Raw genomic sequence first — 19045 nt, 5'->3', positions numbered from 1 at the left:
TGCAAGATTTCAACTTCAATTTGAAGAATGTTAGTTCAGGTTTAAATTAAATTATAGGTCCCGGTTTTAAACTATAAAGTTGTTATTACAGAGCTCACATTACATCTAGAATATAAATAAAAAATGTTTATTTACAGTTGTTACTACATGCAATTTTAAATGACGATACTGATGATAGTTTCCTTAGGGCAATAATAAAGAAAACTCTTAGTCAGTTTCTTGACTTGTATGAGTCTACATTTTTTAAACCAATTCACTTTAATTCTTATATTGTAGGTGACAATATTGTCTTATGTATAAATGGTCAAAATAATTGTTTATGGAAGTCTTTCCTGGGCTAGACTTAATTTAAACATCTGGCTCCCATTTCCTGCATGCTGTTTGTCTGTAGAAAGATGATTATTACATAATAAAGCAATCCCAGCATATGGAGAAATGTGCTTTGTGGGCGTGTATATTTACATACACATATGAACACCCCCATATACTCATAGACACTTCTAAAATAGAGCTGCTTGTTTTTTCTTCACATACACAGTGAGATTCCATTTGGGCTACAACTTTACTTGTGTTTACTCTTACATTCTTCCTATTCAGTAATATATGCCTAATTTCCTGTAACTACATTAAAAATAATTTCCTTTATCTTTTTGGGAGGGGGATTCATTCATTACCAAACATTTTGTCATCATTCTCTAAACCTACGCTTTACATGACATCGAGTTTTACATATTATATAACACACTTCAGGGTTCATTAATGTATTGTTCACACTTAAATTTCTTAAAAACCTAACCTGATTGCTGCTCAGGCTTCCCTACTTTTCATACACTGGGATCTGTTTCAATTTCCCACACTCATGCGGATCAAAATACCCAACATGGTGTTTTCTATTTGAAAAGCACAAGTCTTGGTTGCTTTAATCAGCTGCAAGTATGATTTGCATTCTGCTGTCCTCTGCAAAACTTGTTTCTTCTATGGAAAGATTTAAGACTATTATTTGCTAGAGGAAGTCCAAATTCCTTAAATTAGCATTTAAGACCCTTTCAGATAATTCCTATTCTACGCTTTCAGTCTTAATTGCTCTTTCTCACATGTATTTTATGGTCTTAGAATCTCCATTCCTGGCTGAGCTAAGTGGCTCACACCTGTAATCCCAACACTTTGGGAGGCCAAGGCAGGCGGACTGTTTGAGCTCAGAAATTGGAGACCAGCCTGGGTAATGTGGCAAAACCCTGTCTCTACAAAAAAATACAAAAATTAGCCAGGTGTGGTGGTGTGTGCCACACACACACCGAATCTCCAATTCCCTCAAGATACCTGCACTTTCTTGTGTTCCAGCCTTATTGATTTCTTCTTCCTGGAAGTTCCCTTGTTCATCACCTGAATCCTACACTCTTTTTCAAGCCCCTCAAATATCAGTCCTTTAATGTCATCTTCCTGTCACCTTGGCAAGGAATTCTGAGTATCTGTTGCACTTCTTACCTCTCTATGCCTTTCTGCATTATGTCCTGAAGAGTGATTAGTGTATCTGGCCATACCTTTTGGAGTGGGAACCTCTTGAAGATAGACTATGACTCATTCATTTTATCATAGTCCACAGTGCTCAGAAGTGTGCCCACTCAAGAAGTTTCTTGAACTAATTATTTCCAATCCACTTTCTTACTTATTCTGGTTCTTATAAAGAATAAATTAGTTTAAGCAGCATAGAAATATATCTGTTCTAATCCCTAGAGCTACTCTTCAGCTTTAATAGAAGTCACTAAATGACAATCTGTAACTCATTTTTCTAGCATTTCTCAGGGTCCTGGGATTTGACTATTTTACAGTGATTTCCACTTTAAGTTGCTCTCTCTCCAGCAACTTGCTCTAGTTCTCAATCCCATTCATACTTGAATTCATCTAGTCCGATTTGTACTGATTATCTTTGCTTTTAGTCTCTTTTTTTTCTAATCTAACATCCTTTTGGTGGAGGCTATCTGCATCCCACTGCACATTTAGAAGTGGTTTCTCCCTGGCAGGATTGGGGTATCACCCTCCAAAGGCATTAGCTCATTATACACCGAAGCCTGGGACTAGTAGATCAGGGAGTGACTTCATTAGATTCGCTATGTCCCTTATGGTGACTTTCAGTGCAAATTATGACCAGTTTGCACAGCCCTACATGTTAAATTAATCATTTTCTATCTTAAATACTAACACTTTTTTTTTTCCTTTTGCTCTTTCTTCTAGATATTACTACATACTACTTTCACCCTAGTCAAGTTTGATTATCTTTATTTCCCCAAATATAGCCTTGTGTTTAAAGTAAACTTTCTTCATATATCATTTTTGTATTTACCTTTAGCAGTCAAATACTGTAGCAGCATATAGACAATATCTTGTAGTCGTTAAAACTGTGGACTTTCAAATCAGAGGAATCTGAGTTTGAGTCTTAACTTTTTCTTTTACTTTATCACCTAGATTATTTCCTTGGATAATTTACTTAGGATTTCTAATTCTATTTTCTTGTCAACTGAGGACCATAATGAGATCCACTTCTTAGAGTTCTTATGAAAATAAAGGCAACAATGCATATACACTGCTTAGATATTTCTTGGAACAGATTAAGGGCCCAGTAAATGACAGTTATTGTTAGTGGTGGTTGTTCTAGAGCAGGGGTCCCCAACTCCCAGGCCACAGACTGGTACCAGTTAGCCTCTTAGGAACCGGGCCACACAGCAGGAGGTGAGTGGCGGCTGAGCATTACCTCCTGAGCTCCGCCGTCATTCAGATCAGCGGTGGCATTAGATTCTCATAGGAGGGCAAACCCTATCGTGACCTGTGCATGTGGGGGATCGAGGTTGGGCACTCTTTCTGAGAACCTAATTCCTGATTATCTGAGGTGGAACAGCGTCATCCTGAAACCAACCCCCAACCCTGCGTCCACGAAAAAATTGTCTTTCACAAAAACAGTCCCTGATACTGCTGTTCTAGAGGACTTCTGAACCTATTAAATGAGATGGTCTAAGGCTCCCCAAGACAAACTAACATGCAAACATTCCCTTCAGGTTACTACAAATGCCCATAAGGACAGAATGAAACAGAGAATATGGTACAGAGGCAATAGCTTACATTCTCTCCTTTGGCTTCTCAACTACTCTTTCATGTTCTTTATAGTTCCTAGAATTATAAGAGCTCAAGAATAAATCAATCCATCCAAGTCTGAAAAAGATGAAAAGTAGAAATCAGAAATAAATTAGCATTCATCTCCACACATTTACTTTGTATTTTTATAATCATTATTGAAAGTAGAATGGGCTAAGTATCTAAAGCCAGAGTTTCCCATTGAATCTACGTTTCAAATGAAGGCCAGGCTGCACTATTTACTTTAGCATCAAAATATTTTTGCCTGAAATTGGTAAAATTTGAATTACTGTAGAGATCATTATTAATCTTCCTTAGCTCTTTAAAATTCACTGGATGAGATTTATTGCATTTGTTTTGAAAGACAATTGCTTTTCTTTTCTGTGTTCTTTGGTTGCTTCTTCAGGGGTGGCTTTCAAATGGCAGCTTGCAGTATAAAGGATTTTGTTTTACACTCCAAAAGCCATTGATCACTGTCTCTCATGTTTTCAGTATCAGCTTATAATCTCTTAATTGGAACTAATGTGACACTTGCTAAAATCAAATAGATAGCATAACAACTGCATTGATTTAGAAATACAAGCACTTGGTTTTGATTCCAAATCTAACTACAGTTTTGGGGACAGCACATACTTTTCACCTTGGATTCTGTGATGCATTTGATTTCAAATATTGACAGTAAATAACCTTGTCTCATTTAGTCAAAATTATCTTTACACTGGTTTTCTTGACTTGCTTGCCTCTGCCTCATACTAAGTGTAGGCATTATTCACCAAAGTTGGTATGATTCATTGCTTAGGTTATAGCAAAGGCATCCACATTCCACTCTAGGGCTGTCACCATGAAGCCTGCAGAGGAAAAAAAATGAAAGACTTCCAGTAATTGGGTGAAGAAAGGTGTGGGTCTCAGAACTTCTTTATTCTAAAAGAAGTCATTTTAGTGGAATGAACTCATGTTGGGTGATGGGAGGGTTGGTGCCTTATTTTTAATTTTAAGGGGATTTACACCACATTCTTCCTTCTTAACAAAACAGTGGCAGCAATAAGGACATTACCTGCCAACATTAACTCATATAAGACAGACTTGAAGAACTCCCTCTATTGTCTGCCCTAAAACACCCACTCATTATGCACACTCCAGTTGAGATGAAGAATTTGATTTTGCTGTAAATGTCAGTGAAAGTCTGGTTTGTTTTTCCCCATTACGATTTCACAGGTTACTCCAAACAATGTTTCACAGAAACTTTTAAAGAGATGGAAGTTTTCCTAATGAGAATATGATCTCTGTGACTTTCTTTTTTATTATAATGTTCTTATATGCAGGCTTCTATTGACTTACCATTCAATAGTGAACCTCTGAAGTCAGCATTGGATGTCTGGCTTATATGTAAACGAGAGCCAATTTGTGGCCTGCAAAATATGATTTCAAAGGCCAGGTACTTTCTAAAAACACTATTTTTTAAGCTGGAAAAGAGCACTGCAAACCATCATCAGATATACAGTATTTTTCCTGTATTTGAAATATCAATATAGCATTTTGTAGCTAATTAATCCTTCAAATAACAAGGAATTGCTATTGTGTTTTGATTATATTTATTTAGGAGTATTTGAAGCTTTAGGAGCAAACACTTCCTCATATAAACACCGTAAAATCACATAACTTACTCACCCATTCAACAAATATTTATTGTTTTTGCCTGGCTTGTGCTCAGTCATGTTGTCAACCATTTTGTGTTATAACCATGTAATAAAAAGGACAGACAAACTGACATAGGAATCTTCTCAGCAACCTCTATTTAGACATTATTTAACTTTTATGAACAGTAGTAGTTTTATCCTTTACAAAATGAGATCTGGGAGTTGTGGCTTAAAGAGTAGAATGTAGAACTTCATTCAGCCTAAATATAATGCTTTGGGAAAGACCCCAAACTTGAATGTTTCAAAATAGTGTCAATTTTATTTTTGCTGATGTTAGAGTCATATGAGGTCAGGAGTGATGGTTCACACCTGTAACTAGTGTGATGGTTCCCAGTATTTTGGAAGACCAAGGCAGGAGGATCACTTACTTGAGCCCAGGAGTTTGAGACCAACCTGGACAATGTAATGTTACCCTGTCTCAAAACATAAACAAACAAAAAACCAGAATACAGAATGTCATAAGAGTAAATATAAGTTATGGAATCTGTCTTCCCAATGCACTCCAGTAGGATTTTTGAACACAATCCTCACTTCTTTCTCTTTTCCTGTCCTTGGTGTTGGTCTACCTGGAATATGGTTTCATCTATTCAGCCCAACTAATCTGCAGTATTTTTTTGTGCACCTGTTAATGTTCTAGCTTCTATTTAAAGCCTAACCTGATTCCTTCACTTCTTCTTCTTTTTTTTTTTTTTTTAAATGGAGTCTCACTCTGTCATCCAGGCTGCAGTGCAATGGTGCAATCTTGCCTTACTGCAACCTCCGCCTCCCAGGTTCAAGCAATTCTCCTTGCCTCAGCCTCCCAAGTAGCTGGGACAACAGGCATGTGCCACCATGCCTGGCTAATTTTTTGTATTTTTAGTAGAGACTAGGTTTCACCATGTTAGCCAAGATGGTCTTTATCTCTTGATACTGTGATCTGCCTGCCTTGGCCTCCCAAAGTGCTGGGATTACAGCCATGAGACACCGTGCCCGGCCTGACTGCTTCACTTATTAATCTTGCCTGCTTCTCAAATCCTTAGAACACTGGTCAGTACCAATGATATTAGCATTGAACTTATTCTTTTATTTGTCTTTCCAGGGCTAGAGGTAAATTCCCTGAATTCATGAAGTGAGACCTTAGCCTGGCTAATTTTGTAGTTTTAGTATCTTTATGTCCTTATCCTCTTCATCTCCCACTGAACAAATTGTTAACGTATTCTAGAAATGATTTAGAGGACACTTAATGATCATCTTCTTTTAACTCTACAATTTTCCCAGTAAGAGGCTGTTGAATACCCCTGCAGACACAGAATTTATGAGTCATAGAGGCAGTCCATCTCATTATTGTAAAGTACTAATTTTTACAAAGTTCTCCCTATTGAGAGCCAAACTCCCTTGCTTGTTGCACTGAATAATGCATCATTGTCAACAATTTTAAAAATCTTTCCTAGGGCAGGAGAACTGAAAGCAGATTATATATATTTACCTGTTTTGAATCCAAATATTCATTCATTTAACTGGAGACACAGTAGACCAAGATGAGCTCTTTATAGATCAATAGGAAATTTGATGCACTTTTGGATTTTTGTAGCACACAAGTGCTGTTTTGTGTTTGTTTTTCACTGTTATTTTCCTGGAGAGCTCTTTTGAGCAAATAGAAGTGAAGAGCACAAGCAAACTGCAGAAAAAGGAGTCTCCAAAATAAAAGAACATAACCTACAAAACCCTTTCAGATACCACAAAGAAGAAAACCATTAAATACAGGGTCATAAATTGTGAGAACAATATTTGGATGAAAATGATGCAGTTTTGTGGACTTCTTGGGAAAAAGAAAGATGAAGGCCATGAATCAATAAATCTCTCTCTCTTTTGAATCACTTCCAACATCGACACTGAATAATTATTAGAGCCTTTTATGGCTATAGCTATTTTTCATTCAATCTAAATTTGTTCTTCTAATGTAGTTTGTAAGTTTGCCAGAATAAAAAGGCCAGTGGTGAATATAATAAACATTATGTTTCTTGGCAAAGCTCAAAGAGATGCTAAAAGCAAATAATGCAGTGGCAGATTTTTTGTTTGTTCTGTTTAAATAGTGAAGCAGTGAAATATAGTAAAACACTAAAATATATCAAAACACTGAAATAGTGAAGACAAATTTTCTAGATTTTTTGTAGTTGCTGGTTTAACGCAAATTTCCAATTGTACTTCCCAAATATAAATCCTTAAAGCATATTCTCACTTTGTTTAGACCAAAAAAAAAAAAAAAAAAACCCTGCAAATAACCATTTAGGTACTTAGCACACATGTACGAGGTACAGATACTTTGCAAAGTTACAGTTCTTATTTTCTATTGTGAGAAATTTCCTTTTGCAAAATACTAGAGGAAAAGGCAAGAAACTGAATAACTAGAAGGATATAACATAAATGGAAGTTCATGAGAATGTTGTGAGATATCTCAGAACAAATGGCTAACACTCATGTGGAAGTGGCACATATAGTTAGATATAACAGCAGGGGCATAGAGACCACTGAATTCTGATTTTGAAATATTAGTGTATAACTTTCGTGTGTACCTATGCAACAATTTTGCATGTTCTTCACATGTACCCCAAAACCTAAAATGCAATAAAATAAATAAATGGGGAAAAAAAATAATCTTATAGTGTCTTTAGCCAGGAATACAGCATTATATTTCTTCAAGAAAAATAATGATTTTATATCTTTTAGGTGAAAATTCTAACAAGGAGCAAACAGCAAAGAACTGAAATGCTGCAGACTCCAATGAGAAAAAAGTGAGTTATAGTTGGTAATTGGTTTCAGTGTGCTTGTGCTTGAAACTCTATCCCAGTGCTTTTTTCAACTAAGGCTGCAAATTGAAAATGTGAACAAAGTTGCCTGCTAGACCAGCCTGGGCTTGTGGCAGCATCATTCTGTCACTTAATTCTTCTCACTGAGGTAATGGCTATAAGGTGACTTAACAAGGGCATGCATGATGTGGTCACGAGATGGGTATCGGCCCAAGTGATTCCTTGCTGGTACTTAAAAGTCTAGGTTTCTTGTCACTCATCGATCAACTGTACAAAATCTCACATGCTAAATAATTTGCCCACGCATCCAAATCATTGTACCTATACTGATGATCCTTAGTGCACATTATTACCATATGAATGACAATGAAATTCATGGCGCTGAAACTCAGGGTCTCCACCAATGATGTATATTACTATTAATTTCACTTTATATCTTCAGATAGCTGAGCCTTTTAAAATGGAGCTTATTGCACCAAAAATAGTGGGAAATAGAGTAAAACCAAAGAGAAAACCTTAAAAACTACGTATTTTGATTTATTTCTAGTAGGAATATTTTTTCTATTCATGTTCTAGATTATTTTCTAAAGTAAAACGTATTGATCATAAATTTTTTTTCCAAAAAAGCTACATCAATTTTTATCCAACTAACTTCTGGCCACACAAAGGAAAATAAGCAAATAAAATGACTTTTGACTCCCCCAAACTCAAAGATAACCAGTTATCTAAGCTTCCAATGTTTTTCATTAAAGTTGTCTTGACCCAGATATCGAGACCATCCTGGTCAACATGGTGAAACCCCATCTCTACTAAAACTACAAAAAATTAGCTGGACATGGTGGCGCGTGCCTGCAATCCCAGCTACTCAGGAGGCTGGGGCAGGAGAATTGCCTGAACCCGGGAGGCAGAGGTTGCGGTGAGCCGAGATCGCGCCGTTGCACTCCAGCCTGGGTAACAAGAGCGAAACTCCGTCTCAAAAAAAAAAAAAAAAAAATGTTGTCTTGACCCTGAAGGTAAATTTGAATATGTACATCCTATATATCTAGATTTCTTTCTTAGATCCCGAAGACTAACCAGAAGAAAAAATGCATTCTCTTCCAGAAAATGCAGCAAATGTACTTCAGTTTTACATATATTATTCTGAACGTGATATGTAAATAAGACTTTTCTGGAAAAAAAAAGCAATCCAAATATTTTGGTACAGTTTGGCTAATGCAATTCTCGTGCTTTTACTTCTCATCACTCACTACCAAAATCCCGTTTAAAAGTAAAGATAAAAATTAATTATTAAGAAGTGTATTCATAATAGTGGCAGAGTAGGAAAATTATAATATCATCAATGGGTCAGAAATACTGAGACATTCCTGAAAGACAGAAGGCAATGAACAAGAAAAGTGTGAGGTGAGAGCTAGTGGGGAAGAGAGAGGGAGAGGGACCCATTGCAGAGGTGAGATCAGTGCTTTCAATCAAAGCTCCAGAAAAATGCTGACCTTGGAGACAACAATTCCACAGAGGTCTCTAGAAGAGTAACTAAATATGGGGTAATTGTCAGAAGGTCCAAGAAAAGAGGGCCCACCCTGGAAAGCAGAGAAGTAAAACAGCCAGAGATGCTTCTGGGCAAACTATGAAAAAGAATAAAGTTGAAATTAGAGCAATGACCCAAGAAGAAATAGAGATAATAGTAAGAGAAAAAAAAAGTAGAAGATAAAGAATGAAAACATCTAATTTATACTTCCAGGAAAAACTGAAGGATTTTACATCCACAAAATACAAACTGACTGCTATGAAAAAGAGTAATCAGTGACTACAAAATATGTATTAGAAATTAAAATATGATGGTCACAATTTAAAAATATAACAAGAAGGCCTAAGGATAATAGGTTATGGTTGATGACTTAGTTAGAAACATATGGAAAAGGATATCTCCCAGAAGGTAGAGCAAAATATCATAGGTAAAGTACCAGAGAGAAGTAAGAGTATTAAATACGGGTTATGGGAAAGCCATATCTATTATCTACCTACGTAGTAGGGACTTCAGACAAGGCTAGAAAGAGATGAGAGGAAATAAACAATTAAGGCAACATATAAAATATTGTGTTGATATTATGAAAGCTCACACCTTCACATAGAATGCTAAGCAGACCTCCAGAAATTTCCAAGGTATGAGAATTAAGGGAATACACAAACAGCTAGCCCCTTGCTAGGGAATGAGACTGAAACTCTCATCAGACTGCTTCCAGGAAACTTACAATACAGGGAGAGAAAGAAAACACATTCTGAAGTGCTAAGGGAAACCAATACATATGCATAGAATTACTATTTAATATGTACTGGCATTTAAAAAAATACATATTCACTGTCTCTGAACAAAAGAAAGAAGGAGATGTAACATAAAAAAAGGAGAGTAAAAGAATTACAGATAGAAAAATAATTTTTGCTATTGTAACTGAAATTTAATATAGTGTAAAAAAAGATTCTCCAAAAGGTAGAAACATTATGAAAATACCAACAAATAAAATCAGTCTGGTGCTAAATGTCAACATGATTTCAATGAAGTATGTCAGGGAAGGTAGGAAATAAGATGCCAAATGTCTTGTTTCAATAGAGAAGAATGTAGATATAGTGTAATCCTTGATATGAAAGGATAAATGTATTTGTAAAGAAGTGTGGGTAGAATCTTTAAAAAAGTATATATAGTTTTTAACCCAGAAGATTATAAAAGTAATAAAATAAATTGGCCAATTAACTACCATAGAAAAATGAAAAATGTATATAATAACTAGAAAGCATGCAGTAAGATGACAAACCAAACGTATCAGAAAGCACAATAAATTGAATGGATTAAATACATAAAAAGGCATAATTTTTAATATGTAATTTAAAAAGTCAACTACATTATTTTTACTAGAGACACATCACAAAGCACCCGTAAAAGAATGAACAAAAATGAACTATATAAATACTTGAAGCAGTTATAGCAATAACTTATCAAATACTATTCTAAGTGAAAAAGCATTTAATTGGATTAAGCATCTAAGTGTTAGAAGATGAAATTTAGCAAGAGTACAAAACAGCCATGTGTCTTTATGCTCTATTATGGCATTAAAGCAAAAACTGTTAAATATAAGAAAAATTTATAAAATCACCAATAAAGTAGTTTATATTATAACTCCAGTGACTCCTGATTTCCTGATAAATCCAGATGGAATCACTTCTTTTGACTAAAGAACACGTTTCAATATTTCTTTTAGAGTAAGTTTATGGTAATGAATTTTCTATTTATGTTTGTCTAAAAATATTTTTATTTTAACTTCATTTATGAAATGCGTTTCATTGGCTATAAAATTGTCATTTAGAAGTTATTCTCTTTTAGGACTTTGAATATACTGCTATCTTCTGATTTCTATTTGTTTCTATTTTCACCTGTCTTTGTTCCTCCTTTGAAGAGACTACACTCTTTCTTTGAAGAGATTACACTATTTTTCTCAGGCGGATTTTAGGGTTTTTCTTTGTCTTTTATTTTTTGTTTTGTTTACTTCATTATGATTTGGTGTGCTTTCCTCCTGCCATGTTAGAGAAATCCTCATCAGAATATGTAGTCCTTTTTGAATCTGGAATTTGATTACTTCATCACTAAATATTTCTTCTATTTCATTCTTGCTCTCCTTCTAAGAGTACAACTGCCCATATTTTTAGACTTTTTATAATACCCTCTTTGTTTTTTATGCCCTTTTTTCTATTATCCTTTTTAAATTTTCCATTATAAACTTGTCTGGATTATTTATTTAATATATTTTTTTGTTTATTCATACTCTTTTTAGCTATGTCTAAACAACTGCTAATCAATTTCAGTGAATTCTAAATTCGGTTATTATGTTTTTCAAGTTAAGATAGTCATGTGATTGTTTTCAATAGTGTTTTTATTTTCTGCTGAAATTCTTTCTACATAGAGTTGGTAAGTTAGTTATTTCCATTTTCTTATTCTAAATACTCATACATAGTTTTCATTTTAATAACATTTATGCATTATTTATATAAGAATATTATATATAAATGTTTAATGTATTTAACATTTACATTATCATTATTTACATATTAGTACTTGAATATCTACATAAATATGTATTCTAGAAATCATAATTTTTTATGAAGAAATAAATACAAGACAACCCTATTCTCTGACCTCAGTAGTTTCTGGTACTGCCTGCAGTCTTATTAATTGTAATATACATCTATCCCAAACAGTGAGAAAAATGAATAAAATTCAGTGTAAGTATATATAGATTTAGTCCCTAAAAACCAGTAATTGCCTCTCTGAGAAGTGTGTCTGTCTTCAAAATAAAGTTAGTAACAATGGCTTTGTGTGCATCTAAATTTTGATCTGAATTTTGAAGTTTGGAATCTAGTGCCCTAAATTTGCTGATGATAACTGTCAGGGTAAATTTCATATTTTTTACATTAATAAAATATCCTTTTGATATAAATCTTGAGTTGTTTAAGTTGGTTGGAGGGCATATTTTCATTTTGTTGGCTAATTTTTATAACACATTGAGATGATTTTTGTCTAATATATAACACAGCAACTCTTTGTTGTGTTATCCTGTACTGAATATTTGATAGATGTTTTGCATACTATAATATTTTTTAATTTTACCATAAAAAGAAAGATACAAAATAGCATTCCCATTTTACAAATGTCAATAAGAAAATCACAGTGGCTAAGTAATTGCTGAAGTTTACAGCAATTAAATTTGGCAGATCAATATTTAAAACTAGCTCTTGTTGAAATTTCCATTGAAATAATTTAGTAAATAAATGTCTTCTAATATCACACTGACACTGTATTTTTAAAGAAAACGTGGTTATTTTACATGATTTACTCTTTTATATAAATTTTAAAAACGATTACCAAACATTTTTTTAATTCAAATTTATACATAAGAAGGGCTTATAACTTTCTGTCAAGAGACATTTTAAAACATTTTTATATTTTAAATTTTAAAAAATAACATATATTTCTAGTGTAAGATTTAAAAAGAAACACCCATTAAATATCCTAGATCTTTTCTACATGTTATTCTAAATTTAAAAAAATTATATTTTAAATTATTCAGATTTTCCTTTTGCTTTTGATCCTATTTAAATAAATTATATTCTTCATATTTTTCACATTATTTGTATCTTTAAAATTGTTAGCATCATTTTAACTTAAAGCATTTTTACTTAGAAGTATTAAACATTTTAAATTTACTTATTATTTTTAATTTTGCTCTTTCTTAGTTTTACTCCACAGTCTGATTATTCCAAAAGCATTAAAAATTATATCTATATATTAATTTTGTTATTCTCAAATTATTTTATTGTGAGATATTACCAATTTTGAAAAACATGTAAGGTATGTAGTTCTCAATATTTTTCTTGTAACTATTTTTATTTTATTTTATGTGTCTTTCCTAAGATGCATACACTAGAATTTTAAAAAACAAATCCAGCTTTCTTTGCCTTTTATGGAGGCATTTTGACAATTTAATGTTGTAACATCAGACGACATTTAATGTTGTAGCAGATGTACTTATTTTTTTATTTCTGTTATTTTACCATGTTCTTTGCTAATTTTTTTTTCTCTCTCTCTTGCTATGATGACTGTGTTTTGTTTGCCTTTACCGTTGGTGATGATTTGAATATAAGACATTTTATTTTTAACTTTTAGATTTTTACCACTACATTTTCAAAAACACACTTGGACTTATCTTTATCTAATTATCAAAGTGAAAACACCTGTGTTTTAAATCCGCTCTGGATACGAGAAATCATTTAGCTCAGCTTGCTTTACTTTCTTTACCTCCCCCTATTTCCATTTCCTAAATATGCTCATTGAACACTGATGAGGAGGAAGAAAGTGATAAGAAAAACATTTTCCCAAATTTATTTTTTGTGGGTAGTTTATTTTCAAATTTATATTGAAACTTTTAACTATTTGAAAAGCTATGCTTTTGTTCCCAATTCTAATAATCAGTCATTTCATATTGTCCTTCCCCTCTTTCTGGGTTTTAATTATAATTTCTCTTTCAGTTAGCTATAGTATATCTTTGAGTGCTTTTTTAATAAGAAAGGGTAAATGTGTTTTATATTTCTAAGTGCTTGCACTGCTAAGATTTTTCCACGAGTAATAACTTCTCTGAATTCAGGATTCTTGGATTATAAAATGTTTCTCTTCAAATCACTGACAACATCACTTTGTATTCATCTGGCATCTTGGAACTAGACAAGTCTATTTTTTACTCTTTCATAATTCTTTGCTAGAGCACTATAGACTTTATCATTTTTAGCTCAAAAAACTTTACATGTCTCTGATTATTTGTTTCATTAGAAATAGAGTCGCTTTATATTTAATCTTTGATCTTCTGTGATCATTATTATTTTACACATTATTGTTCTTTTCCCTGCATTTGGCAAGAACTTCTCAATTATGTCAGTGAACAAGATTTTTTTCAGAGTCAATTTAGGCTGCATATAACACATTTTAATTCTTTTCCTTTCACTTATAAACCTTGGCATTTAAAAAAAATAATATTGCCCAAATTCCTCCTATTTTCCGCCTGTTTCTACTCATATTCAGTTTGCTACATTTTCTTTTAAGCCTACAGCCTTTTTAGCTCTACCTACTAATTTTAGACCCTACCCTCTTTTTTGTTCATTTTTATGCCATGATATTTTTTCATATGAATAATGTGTTTCTCTCTTGTCTTATTTTTAAATTTATTTTTCTGTTTACTAGATTACATCAATAACAAAAATGAGCCCCCCCCCCCCCACCGAACCTTCTATCATTCAGTGAATTTCTGTTGTTCTTTCATGTTGCAGAATTCTGGCTTATGTTGTAGAAATTCATACACACACTTATTTAGCTATTTATCTGCAGAAAGAATTTTTTAAAAAAATTTTTTATCTAACCTTTGAAATAAAGAGACCACGTAAATCAGTCAGGGTCCAGTAAGGAGACAGAGATCACACTGGTAACTTCAACAGGGAAAATTTTATATAATGAGTAACTAGGAAATGGTAGGAGCTCACCAATGAGGCTTACTTGCTAACTCACTTCATTAGTGTAAGGCAATGTCTGGCCAGGTATGTGTGCTTAGTTAGCTCCAGGGCAAAGGGTGCTGGTTTCTGCATTATCTCACCCTGGTCATGGGCAACAAGAACTAACACCGGTCTCAGTATATACTCATGAGGCTCTAGCTTGTGCTTGGTTTGGTCTACTCCAATTGTGTTCTTCCTCCCTGCTGTTCTGCCTGCCCCGTGGCCATCAAGCTCCAGCAATAGTTGTGCAGAAAACTTTCTCATAGATTGTTTGATCACCTCCCACAATCATGTAAATCCTTGCAACTTGTCTATTTTCCATCTGCCTACCTATCAGCTATCTGTCTATCTCTACCTATTGTTATCTCCTAGTTCTTCTAATTTCCTAATTGAATTCTGACTAATACTGGCACACAATGAAATAAACGTAGCTAGCCAGATAAGTTTGCAGACACATAGATATGTGGATTGCCACTAGCTTCCTTCATTATACTTGGGAGCACTGCAAGAATTCACCTTTCCATTGCTGGAGAATCTACCAGTGCAATATTAGATAGTTGGTATAACTGTGTGGTTCATTGTAAACTATTCCTCAGCAGACAATGCTTTCTTGTTCTTACTACATCTCACTGGGAGCTAGGTTTTCTAGAATACCATAAACAGCCCGTTTCAGTCTACCTCAAGTATTAGTTTTCCATTTAAGTTTAGTTTTAAAATGGATGAAAGACAGAAAGGCACTAATCTGGAGGAGTGGATGGAGACAGTAGGTTTGTTGCTAACTTGAAAAGTTTATTAAAGTGTATGTGTAGGGAGGCAAAGAGAAGCTTACATTTAGTGGTTTATATTTGGTGTAGTTCACGATTTTCAGAGTGCTATAGGCAGATACTCAGATGCTTCAATATTTCTTGCTAGTTTTTACTGACTGAGTGATTTTTATTATTTCAGATCACAAATATTTTTTAACTGTAATTGATAAAATAAATCGACTTTTTTTAGAATCTGGTCAAGCATAGCTTTGCTACTATACCTAAATTACTACAAATTTATGTCCTCTTGAATGCAATATAATTTAACCAGAAGTTGAAGAAATACCACTATTTTAAAGAAAATGTGTTCATATACACCATGGAATACAATGCAGCCATAATGAGAATGAAATCATGTCCTTTGCAGCAACATGGATGCAGCTGGAGGCCATTATCCTGAGCAAATTAATGCAGGAACAGAAAAGCAGACACCACATCTCACATATAAGTGGGAGCTAAGCACTGGGTATACATGGATATAAAGATGGGAAAAATAGTCAGTGGGAGCTACTAGAGAAAGGGGAGAGGGACAGGGGCAACAGCTGAAAAACTACCTGTTGGGTATGATGCTCACTTGTTGGGTGATGGGATCATTTGTGCCCCAAGCCACAGTATCACACAGTATACCCATGTAACAAACCTGCATATGTACCCCCTGAATCTAAAATAAAAGTTTAAATTATTGTTTAAAAAAGGACAGCAATAAACATAGATTTAAAATGTTAATGTATCCTTTATTTTTATACCCCTTACCATTATCTGATGCCATTGGGTATCTGTACCACTCTGTGGTGGCCCACCACTATTGTTACATGGTCATGAGTACAATAATCATTACTATGTTTATGACTAGTGCCTAAAAGAGTTTCAAATACATCAAGAGATCAATAAGTACTAGTTAACACAATGAATTAATTGCCAAAATAAAAAAAAACATGCAGGAGAACTGAATTTTGTAGCTTTTACTGATTTGATTTAAAGGAGAGAAGAGATCATAAATTTTAGAAAAATGATTATCTCAGGTGGACTCCTAAAGGATGGTATATGTAACATATATTTGAAAATTCAAGCATTTATAAATGCCTGAAATTTTTACTTTCAGATTTTTAAAATAAAAGAAATACCATCATTTAGACTTCCTGTCTTATAATTATTTTTTCTTATATGTTTATAGTTAAAATTTATCATAGAAAGATGTATAATATAAAATATAAATATAAAAATAAAAAGAGTTAAGAGATTCTTGACACTCACAAATGTCTTATGTTAACATTTTGGTATACTGCTCCAGAATATTTCCATGAAAAATCTGTACATATACTGGAGAGAATGCAAAAATGCTGGCTTAATGACTGAAAATAGAATTGCTCCCAGGTAAAGGATACATTCTCTTTTTTTTATTTTTATTTATTTATGTGTATATATATATTTATTTATTATTATACTTTAAGTTCTGGGGTATGTGTGCAGAGCATGCTGGTTTGTTACATAGGCATCCATGTGCCATGCTGGTTTTCAGTTGATACTTTGTATCAAGGTGAGAAAATTGTCCTGTATTTTATTTTTTGAGCTTTTGGCCCAGACGGATCTTGTCTGCCTTAAGCAAACCCCGAGCCTCTCAAAATGCTAGGATTACAGGTATTAGCTACTGCACCTGGCCTACTTCATTGTTATAAGAACATTCAAAAACCTCTCCTCTAGCTATTTGAAATATGCAATGCATTATTGTTAATTATAGTCACCCTGTTGTGCTATAAAGTAATGGAACGTATTCTTCCTATCTAGCTGTAACATTATACCCAATGACCAACCTTTCCCCATCTCCCCTTTCCTTGTGTTCTACCCACTCTTTGATAACTATTCTACTCCGAACTTTTTGAGATCAATTTTTTTAGGTATCACATATGAGTGGGATCATGTGGTATTTGTCTTTCTGTGCCTGGCTTAATTTACTTAACATAATGTCCTTCAGGCTTATCCATGTTGTCACAATGACACAATTTCATTCTTTTGTATGGTTAATATTCCATTGCATATATATACCACATTTTCTTTCTTTACCCATTTATTAACTAGTGGGTTTTTAGTTTGATACCACATCTTGCATATGGTGAATAGTCCCACAATAAACATAAGATCTCTTTTTGATATACTCGTTATATTTCTTTTGGATATACACCCAGTAATGGGATTGCTGGGTGATATGGTAGTTCTGTTTTCAATTTTTTGAGGAATGTCCTGCTGTTTTCCGTAATAGCTCTATTAATTTACATTCCCACTAACAATATATAAGGGTTCCCATTTTTCCATATCCTCACAAGCATTGCTATTTTTTCTTTTTGATAATAGTCATTTTAACTGGGGTAAGGTGATATCACATTGTGGTTTTGATTTGCATTTCCCTGATGGTTAGTGATGTTGAGCATGTTTTTATAAAGTTGTTGGCCATTTGTATGTCCTCTTTGAAGAAATATCTAAACAGGTTGTCTACTTTTAAATTGAATTAGTTGTTTTTGTCATTGAGTTCAGTTCTTACAAATTCTGGATGTTAACTCTTTGTAAGGTATATAATATGTAAATATTTTCTCTCATTCTATGGGTTTTTCTTCACTCTGTTGATTTTTTCATTTGCTGTGCAGAACTTTTTTAGTTAGATGTTGTTATATTTCTTTATTTCTGTTTTTGTTGTTCCTTCTTTTGAGGTCTTGTCTAAAAAATCCCTGTCCAGACTGATATCATGTAGTGTTGCCCCACTTTTTTGTATTAATTTTATAGTTTTGAGTCTTATATTTAAGGCTTTATTTTGAGTAGATTTTTGTATATGTTGAGAGATTGGGTCGTTTCATTCTTTTGAATGTGGAAATCCAGTTTTCCCAGCACCATTTATTTTCCCATTGTGTTTTATTGGCAACTTTATTGAAAATCAATTGGTTGTATATGCATGGATTTATTTCTGAGCTTTCTAATTTGTACCATGGATCTGTGTCTGTGTTTTTATGCCAATACCATGCTGTTTTGGTTACTATAGATTTGATTTTGAAATCAGGTAGTGTGATGCCTACAGCTTTGTTCTTTTGGCTCAAGATTGATTTGGCTATTTTGGGTCTTTTGTTATTTCATATAAATTTTAGGATTGTTCTATTTTATTTCTGTGAAGGATGATATAGGAATATTTGCTAAAGACCGAATTGGATCTGTAGATTGTCTTAAATAGTATGGACATTTAATAATATTAATCCTTCCAATCCATGACCATGAAATATTTTTCCATTAATTTGTATTCCTTCAACACATTTAATCAGCTTTATAGTTTTCATTGTAGAGGTAAAATACCTCCTGGTTAGATTTGTTCATAGTTATTTATTTGAAGCAACTGTAAATGGAATTACTTTCTTCATTTCTTTCTCAAATAGTCCACTATTGGTGTATGAAAACACCGCTGATTTTTTAATATTAATCTTTACTGTATATGTTTATTAGTTCTACCGGTTTTTTGGTGGCGTCCTTAGAGTTTTCTATGTGTAAGATCGTGTAATCTGCAAACAGG

General features: G+C 33.5%; 1 long non-coding RNA gene across 1 annotated transcript in view; it reads left to right on the top strand.

The window, feature by feature from the left end:
- The window catches only part of LOC116563601, a 204106-nt gene that overhangs the window by 35244 nt on the left and 149817 nt on the right, over positions 1–19045 (top strand). Inside the window, exon 2 of the long non-coding RNA XR_004274479.1 lies at positions 7530–7757. This is a non-coding gene — a long non-coding RNA (uncharacterized LOC116563601). The remainder of the gene's footprint in view (positions 1–7529; positions 7758–19045) is intronic.

This window comes from Sapajus apella, unplaced genomic scaffold (assembly GCF_009761245.1).
Source record: "Sapajus apella isolate SASKATOON/1434 unplaced genomic scaffold, GSC_monkey_1.0 scaffold35, whole genome shotgun sequence".
In the NCBI taxonomy this organism is placed as follows: Eukaryota; Metazoa; Chordata; class Mammalia; order Primates; family Cebidae; genus Sapajus; species Sapajus apella.
The sequence above is the reverse complement of the archived record's forward strand: the minus strand, read 5'-3'. Positions and strand labels throughout refer to the sequence as shown.